The 21,121-nt window shown below is 38.5% G+C and overlaps 2 long non-coding RNA genes across 2 annotated transcripts; both read left to right on the top strand.

Annotated features, from left to right (window-relative positions):
* The first annotated feature begins 2,262 nt into the window (after positions 1 to 2,262).
* Positions 2,263 to 3,400, top strand: LOC125139699. Its single transcript, XR_007138742.1, has 2 exons — positions 2,263 to 2,964; positions 3,304 to 3,400. It is a non-coding gene; the product is annotated as an uncharacterized LOC125139699 (long non-coding RNA).
* Positions 3,401 to 10,866: 7,466 nt separating this feature from the next.
* On the top strand, positions 10,867 to 18,824 carry LOC113661351. Its single transcript, XR_003445033.2, has 3 exons — positions 10,867 to 11,034; positions 11,119 to 11,177; positions 18,617 to 18,824. It is a non-coding gene; the product is annotated as an uncharacterized LOC113661351 (long non-coding RNA).
* Positions 18,825 to 21,121: the final 2,297 nt, after the last annotated feature.

The raw sequence follows: 21,121 nt of genomic DNA, 5'->3' as shown, positions 1-21,121 counted from the left end.
TTCTGCTAATGTCACACATGCGCACTGAACACTCTCTCCGACACATACTGACAAGCCCCGCCCCTTTCTGCTCATTGGCTACACGTTTGTTTTGATTTATGTTTTGATTTTTGTTTATTATTCGTCCCGACTCAGTTTTCTGAAGCAGTTCTCAAAAATCGGAGACCCTGCCTTTAAGTGTTTTTATGTAAATACAAAGCGTCCGATGTTACCCTGAACCTGGGTCTGATTGGCGGTGTATTGAAAATGTAGCATTCCTTTTATTTTTCAGCTTTTATTTGGTGGTTAAATTATTTGTCCTGTATCAGTCATGTTCATGTCTGTTTGTTTGTTATCGTGTCTGATGAACATGCTAGGAGGTGCAGCAGAGGAAGCAACATAATGACTATAAATACAGTACACACATGTCCTCTAAGGTTGTTGTAAAATGATTCAGGGTGCATACTGTACTTACACACAACATAACTCTCATCTACATTCACCAATGACAGCTTTTGCTCTCATATTGCTGCATCTGCCAGATTCCTGCTTTGTTTTTTTGTTGAATTCTTTCAATTATCGATCATCATTATTATTAAGGGAAAAAGTCAGAAAGAGAAGACCTACTGAGATTTATCTTGAATACGGAGTAAAACCTCGTCTGATTAATCGGTCGTTTATTAAAACCTCCTGTAAAACCTTCTGGAGCAGCACAGAAGCTGTAGACCTTTTAAAGCCCAAAACAAGTAGGATTTCCAGATGGACCAAATTAAGCTTGAAACGAGAAAGATAAGGTTAGAAATTAAATTAGTTAAGCAGAGGATAGAGGTGTGTAAAATGAAATGAAGGAGAAATGAAAGCATGGTCTTAGCTATTTGCGATTGCTAGAATCTTGAAATTAAATAAAAATGAAAGCTGTGCAGAGAAATGCTGGGAATGACTGGGATCACTTGGAAATTTCTTTTGTTTTCCAAAGAAAAGCTCAATTTTTAGCTATTCCAAAAACATCAAATTGATCAGATGATTTAAAGAACGATCTACGTTGTAACACAGAGACACTCATCAGTCCTCTGTTTCAATCTCGTGTTATGTTTCCTAATCCAAGTGAATCATTTTAAAAGGCTAAGTGATTATTAGTAGCCTTCTGTAATCTCAACTGAAATCTAATCACTGGAAACAGAAAGAAAGAAAGAAAGAAAGAAAGAAAGAAAGAAAGAAAGAAAGAAAGAAAGAAAGAAAGAAAGAAAGAAAGAAAATAACACAATCATTGTAGGGGTTAGGGAGGGAGGAAGGAAGGAAGGAAGGAAGGAAGGAAGGAAAGAAAGAAAGAAAGAAAGAAAGAGAGAAAGAAAGAAAAACAACACAATCACTGTGTGGTTGTAAAAAAGAAGAAAGAAAGAAAGAAAGAAAGAAAGAAAGAAAGAAAGAAAGAAAGAAAGAAAGAAAGAAAGAAAGAAAGAAAACAACACAATCACTTTGTGGTTAGGGAGGAAGGAAGGAAGGAAGGAAGGAAGGAAGGAAGGAAGGAAATGTTCATGCCATGCTGTGAGCTCCTCCCTTTACAACAGCACAACCCTATATGTACTGTGTACTGAGGACTTTGTCTCAAAAGCAGCTTAAGTTATAAGTCAGTGTATTCAATACAAACCCCATTCATTTCCCAGTACAAAAACTCCCCTGGTGTATAATAGAAACCTAAGTGCAGTCACTGAATATATAACCAGTGTACAATAGAGCTTTGACTTACACAGAGATATTGGTGAAGTAAACGGTTGTGTGGATCCTGATGGCACATGTCTACAAAAAGTTACCAGAATAAACTTTTATACTATTCTTCTGGTATTGTTAAGCAAGCGGTACAAATTTATCTGGTCTAAAATAAGTGTGAAGATTGTAAAGGTTTTTAAAAGAGTGTGAAGTATGCACACTTTCCATTTATTTATGTATCTATTATTTATTTATTTATTTATAGAAATGTTGTTTAAATAGTATGATGTATAAAAAAACATTTCCTATCTATCTATCTATCTATCTATCTATCTATCTATCTATCTATCTATCTATCTATCTATCTATTTTTGTAAATGCATTTAAAAGGCATGAAGTATGCACAGTTTTCCATTTATGTATGTATGTATGTATGTATGTATGTATTTATTTATTTATTTATTTATTTATTGAAATGCTGTTCAAATAGTATGATGTATAAACATTTCCTATTTATTTATTTATGTTCATTTTTATAAAAGAATATAAAGTATGCACATGAACATTTCCATTTATTATTCATTTATTTAATGAAACGTTATTGAAAGAGTTTGAAGCTTACTTGACAACACATTTCATTCATAGCGTATAAAAACGATATAGATACTGGACATATTGGACAACAACTTTCCTTCTTCTTTATATTTTTTTTATTTTGTTAAATTATTGAGTGTGAAGCTTACTGGACATCTTTCACCATCGCAATTCTGATAAATTATATATATTTTTTAAAATATAAAATACCACAATGTATAAACAGAGCATTGTTAATTGTGTCAACGTATTTCTTCTCTTTAACTCATTATCATGAAATATTTTGGAGGTAGAAATCAAATTTGGAAAATATCAAAAATGACATTTTCAGCCATCCATGGTCTTGACTACTTGTGAAATGCAACAAATTATCATCAGGTTGTGATTATTCTGGTTTTTTAGGCAGCAGGCGAACATTTGTTTCTATAGTTTAACCATCATGAAATGTTTTACAGGGTAAAGTACAGATAAGTACTGAAAATACCCAATGTCTAAAACTCTGGATTGTATATTTTTGCAGCAGTCTGGAAGTCCTGATGTTACACACACTGTATAATTTGGCACAAACTATATTGGTGTTTTCCTGGTCAGTGACTCAGCCCTGTTCCTGAACCACATAAAATAAGTTGGTGGTTGTAGATTTAAAACCATTTGAATATCTCTTTTCACTTGTTTGGAACAATGGTGAGTTTGTCTTCCTAATTATTAGAACTTATTCTTCAATGTATTTATTATTTGACCTTTTAATGCTTCTGTATAAAAAAATGTCTTTTTAAAAATGTAACAATTGTATTTATAATATATTTTATACCTAGTGTAGGTTTTCATTTCATATGATACTGTAGTTTATTAAAGTTCAGAACACTTTAGCCGTTATTTTGTCTGTTCTTCTGTCATGAAGAATGGCGTTTTCTAAAACATTAAATAGTGAACAGTAGACATGAAGAAAATCAAACTGAAGTTAATGTGAAAGGAACTAGAGAGATTTTGATCCATCTGCTCATCTGCTGTTTTGTTTTGAAGTCCATGCTGAAGAGATCAGTGTTTGTGGGTTTTGTCCTGTTTGTATTGGTTCCTCTGATCCATGCTGGCTGCTGGTCACAGAAATTGAGATTAGGTAGATAAACACACACACACACACACACACACAAATATATATACACAGAGACACACAAACATTGTATATATATATATATATATATATATATACGTATATATATATATATATATATATATATATATATAGTGTGTGTGTATGTGTATGTAAACACACACACAATACACACATACATACATACATACATACATACATACATACATACATACATACACTTCCCTCTGCCATACACACCCCTTACAGCCACATCATCCCTTACACACACAGTATACCCATGTATATTCATATTGTATTGTTGATATACATTTCTCTCTGCACCAGGTACGAATCACTGTATTGATAAAACAGACAAAACCTGGCACTTTATGGGCTCCAACTGGAGGAACAGCATATGTGAAAAGTGCACATGCAACACCTTCTCCATGGATTGCTGTGACGGGTAACAAATATGACGGCAAAAATTACACATGCCTAATATACAGACACACAAACATCCATCATTACAGTGGGAGCAGAAAAAGCAGCTTTGTGTCTGTGTTATTTACTGAGGTCTTGTTCAAATCCCTGACCTGCCTCTCTGAGAGCCGCTCTAAAGTTCCGACTTAGGGGTACAAACGCAAACGTGGCATTTCATAGCAAACAATTCAAAAGCACAAATCCACTCGATGTAGTCAAGAACAATCCACCAACCTTCAGCACGAGTAAACAGGATCATGCGGGAAATCCATTGAGCAAACACAGCCAGTCAGACAAGGGTCAACTGCAGAGGAAATCTGGCAAAGACTAGTAAATATATCACATCTATGGATCCTTTAGACCATAACAATGACAGTAGTAAATGTATGCAGTTCAAATATTTAAATATTTGGACGCTAACATCCTGTATATAGTGGTGTTCCAATGTAATCTATGGAAATGGACTTATGGGACATTTTCAATCAGTATATAAAAATGGGTTTGATATCAACATTTACTTTGAAATACTTTTTGTACCGAAACACTTGTGTGAAAAATTTTAACCTATTTTTTATATCACCTTTATTAGGCTGATAGAAAAACAGAAATACTTATAAGCTACAAATTCCTAGTCCTGAGTGTCTAATTTTATGTGAGCTTCATATTAAACACCACAATAAAGTGAGACATGATTGTGAAGACATTCAGCAAGACTGCTGAACACGAACACAACAAACAGGCTTCTGGGAGAAAAAAGTTATCCACAGAAAGGTCTTGCATGTGAGCTACATTAAAAAGGAGTCAAACTTTGAAACTTTTACACTAAAAGTAACTTCACTAATGAGAATGTTAAACCAAGGAGCTGTCAGTGATGGGAGTTAAATAAACACAAATAGTTAGTTCGATCACAGGTCCATAAAAAGAAAATATTAATTATAGATAACGTCATACAAAGAAAGTATCTTAAAAGTAAAGGTCAGGTCAACTCCGACTCTATACACACCCACACACTCGCTGCTGACAAGAGACATTACACAACCTTGGTGAAGTAAACACTAAGCACTGTGTATTCTGACTTTGCCAAACCTCTGTTTGCCTAAGCTCTACTGTCTGTTTCCTGGTTTGTGTATTCTGTCTTTAGCTACAATATCCTGTTTGGTGATATTTTCATTAAAACTGTCTAACTGTATTTGCATATGTACATACATACATACATACATACATACATACATATACACACACATACATACACACACGTACATACATACATACATACATACATACATACATACATATACACACATACATGCACACACACATACATACATACATACATACATACATACATACATACATATACACACACATACATACACACACGTACATACATACATACATACATACATACATACATACATATACACACATACATACATACATACATACATACATACATACATACATACATACACATACATACACACACGTACATACATACATACATACATACATACATACATACATACATACATATACACACATACATGCACACACACATACATACATACATACATATACACACATACATACATACATACATACATACATACATACATACATACACACACACATACCTACCTACATACATACATACATACATACATATACACACATACATACAAACACACACACATACATACATACCTACCTACATACATACATACATACATACATACATACATACATACATATACACACACGTACATACACACATACATACACATGAACATACACACACATACATACATACATACATACATACATACATACATACATACATACACATACATAAACACATACATACACACATACATACACATGAACATACACACATACATACATACACACACACACACACACACACACATACATACATACATACACACATACATACACACACACACACACACACACACACACACACACACACACACACACACATACATACATACATACATACATACATACATACATACATACATACATACATACATACATTGTTTCTGTAGTTTCCTGCATTTTATTCACCAATGCACAGCTCATTTCATGACCAAGTTAAATGAACATGTTGTATACTGATTACATGATATCCCTTTAACAAGGGACCTATACATTTTTTATTCATTTATTTATTTTAATCTATTTTCATGTAATATGTAAATACATCATCTATTTATTTTACAGATTCCCGACACACGTGACCAAAGGCTGCATCATGGCATACAATTTCCGAACGTGTACTTACACATTAACCAGTATGGACCCGAGTGTTAAATGTTACGTTATTGGAAAATAAAAAGTACATCACAACACATCACATCACATCATATACACGCTGTGCTTTGTAAAACCATATCTACATGTAAAGCATTGTGGAGTTAAACAAAAAAAAAAGAAAGTTGCTGAATTGTTTGTGCTGTCGTAAAATGGTGGGATGAATCGGGAGATGATTTGTGGAGGAGAAAATGCACTTTGACATCCAGTGGTCTACCTGTTTGTAATAAATTCGACCTCCATTGTGCTGAGCATGTGATTTTATTTGTCTCTGGTTTTTTTTTGTTAGTCTATAGATTGGTTTGAGGTAATATACATGATTTTGGCCAAAACATATAACACATGATCAAGAAAGAAGGATAAGCAAGGATTTGTGTAAACAGACATAGAACAGCACAATATCAAGGTTAACACAAATCTTTAAACAAAAATCCTTAAAGTCCTCATAAAGCATAAAAAATGTTAGTGCTTTTTTTTGTTTGTTTATTAGCTTAAGGGACGAAATCGGAGAGTTAAGTTCAGCAAAAAATAAAAAAATAAAAATAAAATAAAAACACAAATTTGGATAAAGACGTTTTTATATAAAATAAATACATTGACGAGATACTTTTTGGTTTTTCGATGTTTGGTCGAGATGTTTTGGTTTTTCATAACAACTACTCACGTTAAAGACTAAATTATGGAACACATTTATGAGGATAAAAATAAATGAACTTAAATTAACCCCAAATCTATTTCCTACTATCAAAAAAATTAATATGCTGCTGTTTCTTCCATGAGGCCATAAAATTAACAAGTTTCATTGATGTTAGAGTAAATACATTTAATGAAGAAATTTATAATGGACTTTCTTAACCTTGTTGGATATACAAAACTTGTTCAGGAAGAGCCAGGCTTTTTTCCCCCCTAATCTATATCTGATATAAAAGAATCCCAGTAGAATTGATCTCTTGGTGTAATCCTCCTTTTTATTTTAAAAGGTTTGTGAATACGCCTGTTACACTTCCTGTCTAAAATACGAAGCTAGATACCTAATATTTGTTGTAATATAAAATCTTTGGTCTCTTGGTACGTTTAAAATGTATCGGAAAGATCGTGTTTACGAGCTGAACGCATCACAAAGTCGTTATTACGAGTGGGTATAAAAACATGGTGAAATTAACGTGTGGCTGACGTTAAATTTGTTGAAATAAAATGTTCATTGAAATGAATCTGCTTGTACAAAATAGGACAGCATTGTACATTTATTATATAAAAAAAACGTTTACATGCTTTATATGGGTTTATTTCCTACAACGCACAGCCTCTAGATCTTTTCGATCGCTATCATGTCTTGTGCTTAGAACAAGTGTATCTTGTTATCAAAGTCTAGATTGTTTAGTCAAGGTTTTATCTAGATCTTAGAACAGCCTATGGCTATGAAAAGCAGATCAGATGATATCGTAAACATGACGAATCTAAAATGCGATGAAACAGGAAACAGGAGCTAACCAGGATTCATCGTTTAGCACTTTTGTGAAATGATGCAGCATAAGCATACTTATATTTAAGCTTGTAAATATACTGAAGATCAAAGAGGTCTTTAAGCATGTTTAATAAGCAGGTAAACGGAAGAATTACCTCTCAGTTTTAAATTAACCAATCTTGGTCAAATGTATTATTTTGAGCCAAAAGTAACTCAAATTATTTAATTAGTTGGGTTATTTGGGGTAACATTAATGATGAACCTTAAAATGATGCTCATTTTAAGCTTACATTATAAGGAATGACAGATAAACAAATAATAAACGGTAGCTGATCTTTTCGGAATTAAGCTAACAAGCTGACAGTTAATAACCATTTACAAAATGTCTTATTTTGGATAAATTAGCATGTCTAATTAAGATATCTAGTAAGGAACGGGTTTATTATTGCTATTAATTACATTATATTGTATCTACATACTGTAGATGTATTTATAGTATAAATTAAATTGAATTGAATTGAATAAAAAATAAATAAAAACAATTATCTCTGGGTAACATCGCGGTGTAGGAAAGATTTAAATATAAATTACTGTAAATGCCTTCATGTTTCAGATTCAGGCACAAAAGAAGACTGACTCTATGGTGATGGAAGATGTTGGATGATGGAAATGAGTTTTTGTGACTGATGCTGCCTTCAGAACGATCCTACTTCTTACTACGGAAGTCGTAATTACGAATACGTCGTGTTCACGTGCTCCTTTGACATAAAGAACACCAGTTTCATTCATTTATTCAGTTGCAATCAAAAATATTTAACCCGTTCATGTCAAAAGACATTATAGTGATATTGATGAATAATAATGATGAACAATTGTTGACTTAACTATGAGGTTCAGATGAAAATGTAACTCTTTTAACATAACCAGCTTCAGTACTGTGGAGCAACCTTTTTATAAGCTTTTATAACTTCTAACAATGGTTTTCGGTATATCTTTTTTCGGGATTCTTGGGGTGCGAAAGCCTCTAGCTCAACTAGTGATGTTTCCTGGCTTCCGTGCTTTTCAAGATTTTCAATCGGATTTAAATCTGTTGACTGTAAAGGCCATTCCAGGATGTTCCTTTGGTTGACTCGGACGTGTGCTTGGGATCATTGTTTTGCTTGAAAGTCCGTTGATCACCAAGGTTTAATTTGTCAACAGAAGGCATCACATTTCTCTTTAAAATGGCTGGGTATTTCTAGGAATCCATGATCCATGATGCCAGGCACACGATCAAGACTGGCAGTTCCTGCCCCAGAAAAACATCCTCACACCATCAATGACCCACCTACCTGTACATCTGAACAGCAAACTGGGCTGGACAGACAATACTGAGGCAATCTATAAGAAAGGACAGAGCAGACTCTTTCCGCTGAGGAGACTAAAACTATCATCATTGCTGGAGAACGACTCTCACCCCCTGTATGAAATGGGTTCATCTCCGAGCTTTTTCAGTGACAGACGGACTATTCTCCCTCCTGCTATTAGACTTTACAATCAAAGCTGCTCCCGTGAACCAGTCACCATAACACACTCACTGGTATTACTGTTTAACTGCAATAATAACAATAACAAAGTATTTTAAACAACTTATGTACAATAACAGAGCTTTTAAAAACTGTACAATATTATCTGTGTGCAATATGTCTGTTAATGTTACTACTTACTTGTGCTCTCTTTTTTCCTTCTTTGTATTTATACATTGTGTTGTGTATATACTGTATACTATATTATGTCTTTATTCTTTTATTTATTTGCATTTCTTTTTCTTTGCTGCTGTAACAGAGAAATTTCCCCATTGTGGGATGAATAAAGGTATATCTTATCTTATCTTATCTTATCTTATCTTATCTTATCTTATCTTATCTTATCTTACATGCCTCACCATTGGGTATTAGGGTATGGCATTCTTCTGGTCATACCGCTGGTCCATATGTCAAAACAGTTCCAGTTTGGTTTCATCAGTCCCTAGAACTATCTCCCAAATCTCTGTAGTCTTAAACAAATTCTTCCTGGCACTCGAGTTGAGTTGATATTCTAGTGGACTTTTGTTGTTCCTTGTGGTCAAGAGTGGAGTGCGTCTTGAAGTCCACTCATGAAGTCCTTGTTTATTCAGTGCATGTCTTATAGATGCCACTGAAGCACTTGATCGGGTCATCCTGTGGGTGTCTTTCAGTCACACAGGGTTTTTTTCTTAGTTGTCTTGACTAACTTGGTTCGGGCCCTTGATGAAATTTTGGGTTTTCTTCCACGGCCAGGCAGGTTTGCAGGTTAAGGTATCCTTAAGTTTTAAACTTCTTTATAATGCTCCCAATGGTGTTTCTTGGAATGTTATTTGGAAAGCTTCTTATACCCAAGGCCCTTCAGCTGTGATAAAATATCTCCTCTTGCTCAGCTTTTCATCCAACTCACCTTGAATACCTGCATGGGTGGGGTTTATATATGCATCACTACATTATAAATGCATTGCTAGTGAAAAAGTGGCAACCAAACTTGAGAGACTGAACGTCATGACCATACTGTTGTTCATTCATTCATTCATTCATTCATTCATTTTCTACCGCTTATCCGAACTACCTCGGGTCACGGGGAGCCTGTGCCATACAGGCAGGATACACCCTGGACGGAGTGCCAACCCATCGCAGGGCACACACACACTCTCATTTACTCACACACTCACACACTACAGACAATATTTCCAGAGATACCAATCAACCTACCATGCATGTCTTTGGACCGGGGGAGGAAACCGGAGTACCCGGAGGAAACCCCAGAGGCACGGGGAGAACATGCAAACTCACACTCACAAGGCGGAGGTGGGAATCGAACCCCCAACCCTGGAGGTGTGAGGCTAACCACCAAGCCACCATGCCCCCCATACTGGTGTTGTATTACATAAATCTATACTTGCACATTAAGCAGTATGATCAATGATGTAACTGATCGTTGAATTCGATCCAAATTTCTTGGACCGGAAGATTAATTTACGCAAGAGGTCTTCAATCTTTTCCACAAAACTCCATGTGGCTGCAGGCTTCCATTCCATCTTGAGCAGGAGCCACACCTGATTTCACTTGTCTAATCAGCTCACCTTCTGCGTCCATCATCAATCAGGTGTGTCTACAATTTGGCTGGAATGAAAGCCTGCAGCCATAAAGGCTCTTCATAGGTAAGATTAAAGCCCTCTGATTTATATGGTTAGAAGAAGCACGATCCATGTTAAAGAGTATTTTCACCACAAGAAGCCCAGGAACAAAGACACTATAACCTCAGTTCATACTCCATGCTTGACATTACAGTGTGCACTGAGTTGCTCTTTCTTGAGTTAATTCTCAACAGGAAAGTAAGGATTCCGACTTTTCTGTATCTTTGCTGATTTTCTCCAGCAGAGTTTTCAGACTGATGCTTTTCTTGGTCTGTGTCCTAGTGAACCGGTATCCGGATGTATTCACTGATAGAGACTGACAGTGACTTCATATCACTTCGGTAAGTCGCTCTGGATAAGAGCTTCTCCCAAACACCATAAATATTAATGTGAATGTAAATTCCAAGAGTCCGATCGTACTCGTTGCATACTCGATTCCTGTTTCCGTCTCATTATCTCAGGGTATTTGTAACGTTCCTCCAATTACGAGGACGTTTTTGACATTATTCTCTGCAGCTCTGAGCATTTCTTTGTTTAAGTACACTAGTTATGGCTTTGTCTCAATCAGCTCTTGGGTAGTTGTGTAAGTAATTAAAGGATAGAGAGAGAGCAGGGAGAGGGCGAGAGAAGGAGGGAGAGGAAGAAGGGAGAGAGGGAGAGAGAGAGAGAGAAAGGAGGGAGAGGAAGGAGAGAGAGAGTGGGAGAGAGAGAGAGAGAGAAAGGGAGAGGGAGAGAGAAGGAGGGGAGAAGAAGAAGAGAGAGAGAGGGAGGAGGAAGGGAGAGAGGAGAGGAAGAAGAGAGAGAGGGGAGGAGAAGGAGCGAGGAGAGAGAGAGAGAGAGAGAGAGAGAGGAGATAGAGAGAAGAAAGAGCGACTAGAGAGATAGATGCAGCAGATGATATATCTCCTCTCTTCTTTCTCTTCCTCCTCTCTCTCTCTCTCTCTCTCTCTCTCTCTCTCTCTCCCTTCTTTCTCTTCCTCCTCTCTCTCTCTCTCTCTCTCTCTCTCTCTCTCTCTCTCTCTCTCACAAAATCCCTCTTTTCCACTGAAATCCCACGATCCACATCCACATGATCGCATGATCGCTGCATTATTCCTTTACTGCGTCTCAGCTCATGTAAAATGGCAGAATAACCAAACGATTAGATGATCCAGGATTACATACAGTGTGTTAGTGTTATTTTTAACTTTATTTAACATTCCATATACACAGTTTGTTTAAGTTGAACAACTTTTAAGTGTTTAATGATTAAAATAAAAAATCCCCTAACTAGCTTAAGATCCTGCTTGAGGTATCGAGGCAGAAACCCTTGATCAGGCTAACAGATTTATGTGATTTATTATGCTGAAATATTTTATATATTTGGATTTTTCCAGTGACTGGTGAGGAGATTAGTCATCATTGTCACCAGAAATTGCCTCATCAGTATCCCAGTGTGTAGTGAGCCAGAGTCCTTACCAGTGCCATGACCTGTGTACGTGATATACTGAGATTCACAACCAAGGGAGCTAGAGAGCTGATTGAGACGTGTCCTTTGACTTGGGTATTACTGTCCATCTAGTCATCACATGTTTTCAATTTTCCACCCAGTCAAAATCTCTCCCTCTCCCGCTCTCTCTCTCTCATTCCCATGAATGCACATGGGTTCCTTTCTTTCCCCCCCACAACAGTCGCAGTAATAAACAGAATTGTTTTAGCCCAGCGAGGCATTCTGTCACGTCTCACAAAAGCTCTGAGGCAGTACTAAGTAGTGTGTTGACAGTTGATGATGGAATAGATTAGAACAGTAGCATGTATAATGACACATTACAGGCTTGTTAGGCTCTTGCTGATGCAGCTGTGTAATCTGGGAGGTGACTGCGTGTGTCAGTATCGATAGCGGCTACGGCGCTTGAGAAATCTTTCAACGATGTAGTCGTAAACTTTTTTGTAGAAAAAAGAGAAATCTTCTGTTCTATCCATCGAGACGTTATGTTCAGCTTCGATGGATAAATCACGAGGCTTTCCGATTATCCGTGCATACATGTATGTAAATGTAGCCCATAAAGGGGCGGAGCTTACATTACATTCGTTCAGCCTCTACTACAGTATGTAACAGCGCCGCTGGCCTTCATCACTTCTTTATTTCAGTGGATTGCTTGCCATGAAGAAATAATTAAATGTATACACTACAAAAATATTAGCAGCTTTAGCAAAGCTAGACAGCTACCTGAATATAAGGCTTTGCTATCTGTAAGCTTAACTAGGATCGATATTAGCAATATCTTTTAGATGTTAGCTAGCTAGCCGAGCCAGATACCTTGCTAAGATGGAAGTGTGCTATAGTCCAGTATGTAAGAAAGGGAACAAGGACATAGCATTGAGTTTATGAAATAATTCTTCCTGCTAGTGGACTTGGACTTTTTTGACCCGACTTTGCGTTATCCTCTGTGGCACTCCTCTGACACTGTAAAGTTAATCTCTGTCCAGTCCTAAACGTCCGTAGGTAATAAAACTCGAGTAATTTCTTTCATTAGCTCATCTCCATGTTAATATGGAATTGTAATTTAGTGCTGTAGCTGGAGTCAAGACATTTACAACGACTCCCATAAGGAACATGGCTGAAGATAAGCTCAGGGTATTACAGCTATTTCATTTAGACCTACTGTGTGTGTGTGTGTGTGTGTGTGTGTGTGTGTGTGTGTGTGTGTGTGTGTGTGTGTGTGATAAGTACATTTATAATGAACAATATTAAAAATGTTTGTGTGATCTGAGTGCTTTATTAAACCTCTAGCATTTACTGAATGAATAAAACAAAAGCAGGAATGTGACCTGAGCTCAGCTCACTGACCGAACTAAGTGAGGACGGTGCGAATGGGCGGGGCCTAATAGTTAGTTTTCACACCCATCTGACCAGTTTACTCCCCTTTAAAGGCAAACTTATATTACAAATACACACTGAACTGCTTGAGGACATATTATAGATATGTTCATGATGATGATGCTGATGATTTCCAATTATTGATGATGTTTGATGATGATGATTGATTATTGATGATGATGATGATGATTTCTAATTATTGATGATTGATTATTGATTATGTTTAATGATGATGATGATTGATTATTGATAATGATTAACAATAAACCTGATGATTGATTATTGATGTTTAACAATAAACCTGATGATGATGATGATTGATTATTGGTGATGTTTAATGATAAAGATGATGATGATGATTACTTATGACTGATTATTGATGATGTTTAATGATATTATTATTGATGATGAAACTGGTGTTTAATAATGATGATGATCATTTTTTGATGATGATAATGATTGAATATTGTGAGAGTGAAGTGGAGAGCATAAGAACATCGACAGCAGACACTCTATTTGTCTAAACTCCCAGAAACAGGAAGTTTGTGTGGAGAGATGTGTGAGTCAAGGAGAGATGAGGTGATGTGAGGTGAGGGGAGGGGAGGGTGGTATTTAGAGATGCTGTAGTTAAACACATTGCTTAGGGTGATTTTTCTGCCCCAGTTACTGCAGACCAGCCATCTGTGTAACACTCTGCATGGAAAACAGGTGTAAGTGGGAGTATTTTTCGAAAAACAAACAGATTTGGGAATCTCACATACACACGGCTCTGAACTAGCAATTAGTAGGACGTCTTGCTCGGGTCGCTGCTCAAGGCATTTCATTTCCCCCTGCAAACAGAATCATTTTTGTGAGTGTGTGAAATTTGTGCTGGGTTTCTCCACTCAATCTTAAAAAAAGCAACTGTTTTTTTTCTTCTTTTGTGTTTCCTTGAACACAGCTGATCCATCTTGAGAATGAATCGAGGTGTGAGTGTGTGTGCGTGTGTGTGTGCACGCAGTTGTGATTTCCGCATCATTGGAGATGAACGCAGACCTGTGTGTGTGTGTGACGCAGTTAAGCAACAGATCCACACGCTTGCCTTGATTTTCATAAAACTTTGAGAGGAAGTAGCAGAGACTGCTGCGAGGCAGACGGCAAAGAAAAACGGCTAAACGCTATTTACTAGCTTCAAGATATTTCGTACGAGACATACTGTATGAAGCTAACTCTACATTCTCACACTATACATGCTTCTAATTTCTAATCTCTGTACAATTCTATTCAACTAAATCAAAACCAGGGGTAACGGTGGCTTAGTGGTTCGCACGTTTGCCTCCCACCTCCAGGGTTGGGGGTTCGATTCCCACCTCCGCCTTGTGTGTGTGGAGTTTGCATGTTCTCCCCGTGCCTTGGGGGTTTCCTCCGGGTACTCCGGTTTCCTCCCCCGGTCCAAAGACATACATGGTAGGTTGATTGGCATCTCTGGAAAATTGTCCGTAGTGTGTGAGTGTGTGAGTGAATGTGTGTGTGTGTGTCCTGTGATGGGTTGCCACTCCATCCAGGGTGTATCCTGCCTTGATGCCTGATGACGCCTGAGATAGGCACAGGCTCCACGTGACCCGAGAAGTTCGGATAAGCGGTAGAAAATGAATGAATGAATAATTCAAAACCTTCAGTCTTTACCGAGGTCTAAATCTAAGTGTGATTGTTCACACAGTAAGCACCCCACAGCGTGCTCCGTTGTCCTCAACTAAAACACACGCGGGTTACAGTACTTTACTTCCCGAGTCAGGTTTAACACTGACAGGAACCAGCACAGTTCCAGAACAACCTGTACTCACACCATCCCCCTACAGGAAGTCTCGGGTTGGATACCATGCTGCACTTCCTGGCCCACATGACGGCCCTCATGTTATCGATTTTTCACGTGAGCCGTGTTCTGTTTCAGACTAAACTGCCACAGTGAAAGTCTCCTTGGAGCCTGATTTAGATTCGCTCGCAGAGGCCAGAGTTGACAATCCCAGAATTATCATCTGGGGAAAATCGCACACTCGCTCCAACAAAGCTTGTCATTAAGCTGGATGAGGACATAAGCTGCTGATTTCTATACATTTACACAGATTTATTTTGCATGTTTATCGTACTGATGTTTTTTATGTCAAAAAAAAGAAATAAAGCACTGATGTTGGAAATGTGATTTAGAGCTCTGTAAATCACACATGGATTGTCTTTGCTGTTGTTTATCAGCATGACGGTGGGAGGGGAGAAGGACTCGCGAGGCGTTATTTAAATGTAAGAAATCCAACAACGATTCAAGATTTCAGGGCTTTTGCCTCGCTCAAGTTCATCAGTGTGTGTGTGTGTCTGTGTCTGTCTCTCTATGTCTGTGTCTATCTCTCTCTGTCTTTTTCTCTCTCTCGTTCTCTCCGTCTCTGTCCCTTTGTTTCTCTCTCTCTGTCTTTTTCTCTCTCTCGTTCTCTCCGTCTCTGTCCCTTTGTTTCTCTCTCTCTCTCTCACTGTGTCCCTCTGTTTGTCTCTCTCACTCTCCATCTATGTGTCCTTCTCTCTCTCTCTCTCTCTCTCTCTCTCTCTCTCTCTCTCCGTCTCTGTGTCCCTTTGTTTGTTTCTCTCACTCTCTCCATCTCTGTGTCCTTCTGTCTCTCTCTCTCTCTCTCTCTCTCTCTCTCTCTCTCTCTCCCCGTCTCTGTGTCCCTCTGTTTGTCTCTCTCTCTCTCTCATTCTCTCTCTCTCTCTCTGTCTGTGTGTTCCTCTGTTTGTCTCTCTCTCTCTCCCCCGTCTCTGTGTCCCTCTGTTTGTCTCTCTCTCTCTCTCTCTCTCTCTCTCTCTCTCTCTCTCTCTGTCTGTCTGTGTTCCCCTGTTTGTCTCTCTCTCTCTCCCCGTCTCTGTGTCCCTCTGTTTGTCTCTCTCTCTCACTCTCTCTCTGTCTGTCTGTGTTCCTCTGTTTGTCTCTCTCTCTCCCCGTCTCTGTGTCCCTCTGTTTGTCTCTCTTTCTCACTCTCTCACTCTCTCTCTCTCTCTCTGTCTGTCTGTGTTCCTCTGTTTGTCTCTCTCTCTCTCTCCTTGTCTCTGTGTCCCTCTGTTTGTCTCTCTCTCTCTCTCTCTCTCTCTCTCTCTCTCTCTCTGTCTGTGTTCCTCTGTTTGTCTCTCTCACTCTCTCCATCTCTGTGTCCCTCTGTCCCTCTGTCTCTCTCTCTCTCTCTCTCTCTCTCTCTCTCTCTCTCTCTCTCTCTCTCTCTCTCTCTCTGGTTCATGTTGTCCTGTCCTTTTCGAAAGGACAAACAAACATACATAAACTCGCCGACATCTCACACCCTGCCAAAGTGATGTCTTACTGGTTATCTAATAAAAACCAACACCTAGTTATGCATTGTGGGTAATACATACAGTCTCATTATAAGCATGAACAACACCGCTATAAACACTATGAAATCAAACTAAGGACTGACATTCTGGGGCTGAACTCTAAAAAGACGACTGTTTGAAATGGAGAGATTTTTTTGAGCATGTATTGTACCGTTCAACAATTAAAGTGTCTCTGCTGTAATTTCAACACGCCAGAACGTTCCACCAACACAGGGCTTTTTTTCCGTCGCTATTTCCCTCTGCTAGTCGAGATTAAAAATAAAAAAGCCATTGAAGCCCCTCTGATGTTTGATTTCATTCGCCAGCATTCCAATTTCCTTAAGTGTTGGGAAATATCTGCTAGTTTCAAGCAAACATCAGAAGGGTTTGAGGCTTAATTATTGCTCAGGCTTAATGAAATTCGCTCTCTGCGCAAATGACGGCTTTGACTCTCCGCGGGGGATTGATGCAAAACTTGACAGCACTTTTCTTTTTCTAATTGCAACATGTTCTTTTTCTCTCTGTGCTCTCTATGTTGCCAGGAGTGACAGCAATAATGGGGAAAAAGTCATCATTTAAGCAAAGTTTAAACATGTACTGTGCGCTGGGTCTGAATGAAAATGTTTAGCCGCATGCCTTTGTAAGGGGGTGTTTACTTTCTGAGTCCAAATCAGACTTTGTTTTGGTTCGAGTAATGACTCACATAATCAAACAAACCAAGAAGAAAAAAAATCTCATTTAATCTTGCGTCCTCTTTCCTGGTTGTGAACTCGTTATTCCCATAATGAGATATGAACCCATATCTCACAGAAGTGAGGTCTTCACGGGTCCACTTGGATCCGAAAACCCGAGGTCCGACCTGAGACCCGAGCGGGTTGGGGTCTAAAAGTTTCACGTGTGCCTCGGACACGGGTCGAGTCTAATAATAGCGGCATCGGGTCTCGGGTAATTTAAAATAAATGTGTTTTTACTGAACAGACCCGAGAAGACCGAACTACTGTATCTCGTGTGTGTGTGTGCATCGACTGGAGGCTTTTTCCAACCTCTCCTCTGTTTGCCAAGACCGCTTGCGACATCGTGTGACTGGCGGTAAGCTAATTTTCATTGAAACAGACCTGTCAATCAATGAATCCACTCTGTAGCAGTTACTTTAGTGGAGAGTTACGCAACATTCGGGTAAAAAAAAAATTGCCGTCGGGTCGGACTCGTGTCTAATTTTTTCGTGTTTTGTCTCGGGTCGGGTCTTTTATTAAAAAAAATAAATTATGCACGTCGGGTTCGGGTAAAAAGTGCTTCGGGTCACTTCGGGTCGGGTACTTTCTTTTAGACCCGAGAAGACCTCTAAGTGAGACCCCTCACATTTTTGTAAATATTGTATGATATCTTTTCATGTGAAGAATTGACACCGTGTTAAAGTATAATGTAGTGAGTGTACAGCTTGTATAACAGTGTCAATTTGCTGTCCCACCCAAAATAACTCATCACACAGCAATTACCAAACCGCTGACCACTAAAGTGTGCATGTGAAAATGTGCTAAAGTGTCAATATTTTGTGTGGCCACCATTATTTTCCAGCACTGCCTTAACCCTCTTGAGCATGGAGATCAGAAGAGCATCACCGGTTGCCACTGGGGTCCTCTTCAGAGCTGGTGGATGTTCGAGACCTTGCACTCCTCCATCTTCCATTTGAGGATGCCCCACAGATGCTCAATAGGGTTTAGGTCTGGAGACATGCTTGGCCAGTCCATCACCTTTACCCTCATCTTCTTTGGCAAGGCAGTGGTCATTTTGGAGGTGTGTTTGGGGTCGTTATCATGTTGGAATACTGCCCTGCAGCCCAGTCTCCGAAGTGAGGGGATCATGCTATCCTAAAAGCTGCCCACAATTCACACCTTAAGGAAGTCTGAAACTACTGTTGATTAATCACATGAGAGAACTACAGTAATTATCACATGACATAATGGTATTAACAGGCTCAAAGTTTGCCAAGAAAACATTCTCCACACCATTTTACCACCTCCACCAACCTGTACCGTTGACACAAGGCAGGTTGGGACCTTGTATTCATACATTTGGCATCAAATTCTTACCCTAACATCCAGAAACCAGATTTATCAGACCAGAATTATTCTTCAGAGTGTGATGCGATCAGCTGTGGTGCCATCTGCATTGAGCTCCCTGACCTGGAGTCCATCTATATCACCAGTGCTGGACCAAAGCCAGGAAGATGGTGAAAGATCTCAGCCGTCCCAACAATGGACATTTTTCTCTGGTGCATTTTGGGAATACTTTGAGACCCCGAAGGCAAGCACAGAGAACCAGGAGCTTTTTCTTCCCGCAGTCCGTTCGGGCCGTCAAGCTGGTGAGCACCTAGATCCTGGACCCTCTCTGAACTTTTCGAGACTGCCACTCAACACTACCCCTGTACTTATGATACTACCTCTGTTTCTGATTCTATTTTAGATTTTCTAATTATATTTATGTATTTAAATCTAAAATAAATGACATATTTCCAATATATTTACTGATATATATTTATTTCTTCTATATATTGTATCCACTTGTGCCTTATTTTTATTCCTATATTTTATTCTTTACTTTATTTTAATTTTATTTTATTCTTATATTCTCTACTATTGGATATTTTTATATTAATCCCAGCTGTAAAAAGCATTTCACTATATGTTGTACTGTGTATGTGTGTATGTCTTCAGCTGTCCAGGTTTGCTTCCCATTGCAGCCTCAGGCTTTCTGTTCTTGTCTGACTGAAATGGAAACCGACATGTTCTTCTTCTCTTAGAGCTTATCCATGTGAAAGTTCAACATGAAGTGCCTTCTTACCCCTTTTCCACCAGAAAGAATGTGCTAGTTCAGAGCAAGCACTGGGGCTGGTTTAAAGTCGGTTCCACTGGCAAACCTTCTAAGAACCGGTTTGCCTTTCCATCGGTTAGTGAGCATCACAGAGCCGAGTCTGACGTCACTGTATACGTGTCACGTGTCCCAGCAACTTTAGCGCAGCAGCGGCAAACACAAACACATAAACAATGGCGGATTTTACTTTATTGTTAATGCTCATGGCTTTGTGAACCTACATTGGCATCCAAACATGGCCAACGTGTACGTGCAGCTCCATGTAATTTGTATAAACGGAGGTTGTAATTGAGAAAGTACGTAACGTTATTTTATCATTAACACAGAAAAACGTTAGCCTTAGCATGTAGCTACCTACTATCATTTGTGCTGATAATTGATTATATTGCAGTAAAGTAATAGTGTATTAAACATCAGTATATTATCAAATGCGCTAACGGTAGCCCGGCCCCAACCCCTGACACAAGCGGTTCTTAAGTCTAGACCAGCAATGTTTTGGTGCTACTTAAGAACCACTTTTCCTGGTTCACAGCCGGTGCTTTGGCTGTCGAAAAAGAAAGAACTGGTTCTAAATCAGGCTCCGAACCAGCACTCAAACTGCCTCGGTGGAAAAGGGTCTGAGATGATTTTCGGCTCAGCACAATGGTACAGAGTGGTTATGTGAGTTACTGTACTGTACCTATCAGCTGGTCCTCTCTCATCAACAAGGACTCTGTGATAGAATTACTCAACCCAGTGCATCTGCCACCAGCAATCGTGCCACGGATAAATGCGTCCTGATGGTCGATGTGGATATTAACCAAATCTGCTGGCCGTATCTGCATAATTTTACGTAGATACGATTGGCTGATTAGATGTACTGTATGTGTGACGGTGTTCCTAATAAAGCTCAGTGAGTGTACAGGAAGTATATAGAAAGTAACAGATACGGGTACTGTAATATGATAACGGATATTCCTCTGCCAGTTTGAAAGGGTAAAGTGCGGTTGTTCGTATACCTGACCTTGGAGAATCTCATATTCCCATAGTGTATCAATGTGGTATAGAAATATGGTGCTATATGGCATTAACACTCTAAATACACTACATACCCCATAACAGGGCTAATATAAAGGTGTTTAACCCAATAGCCGCTTTAATCCATTATTAGATATTATCTGCTGTTTCCATAACCATATACAGTACATGAACAATATGGATGCCACATAC

This window comes from Tachysurus fulvidraco, chromosome 20 (assembly GCF_022655615.1).
Source record: "Tachysurus fulvidraco isolate hzauxx_2018 chromosome 20, HZAU_PFXX_2.0, whole genome shotgun sequence".
Classification (NCBI taxonomy): domain Eukaryota; kingdom Metazoa; phylum Chordata; class Actinopteri; order Siluriformes; family Bagridae; genus Tachysurus; species Tachysurus fulvidraco.
This window is presented reverse-complemented; position numbering and strand designations above follow the sequence as displayed.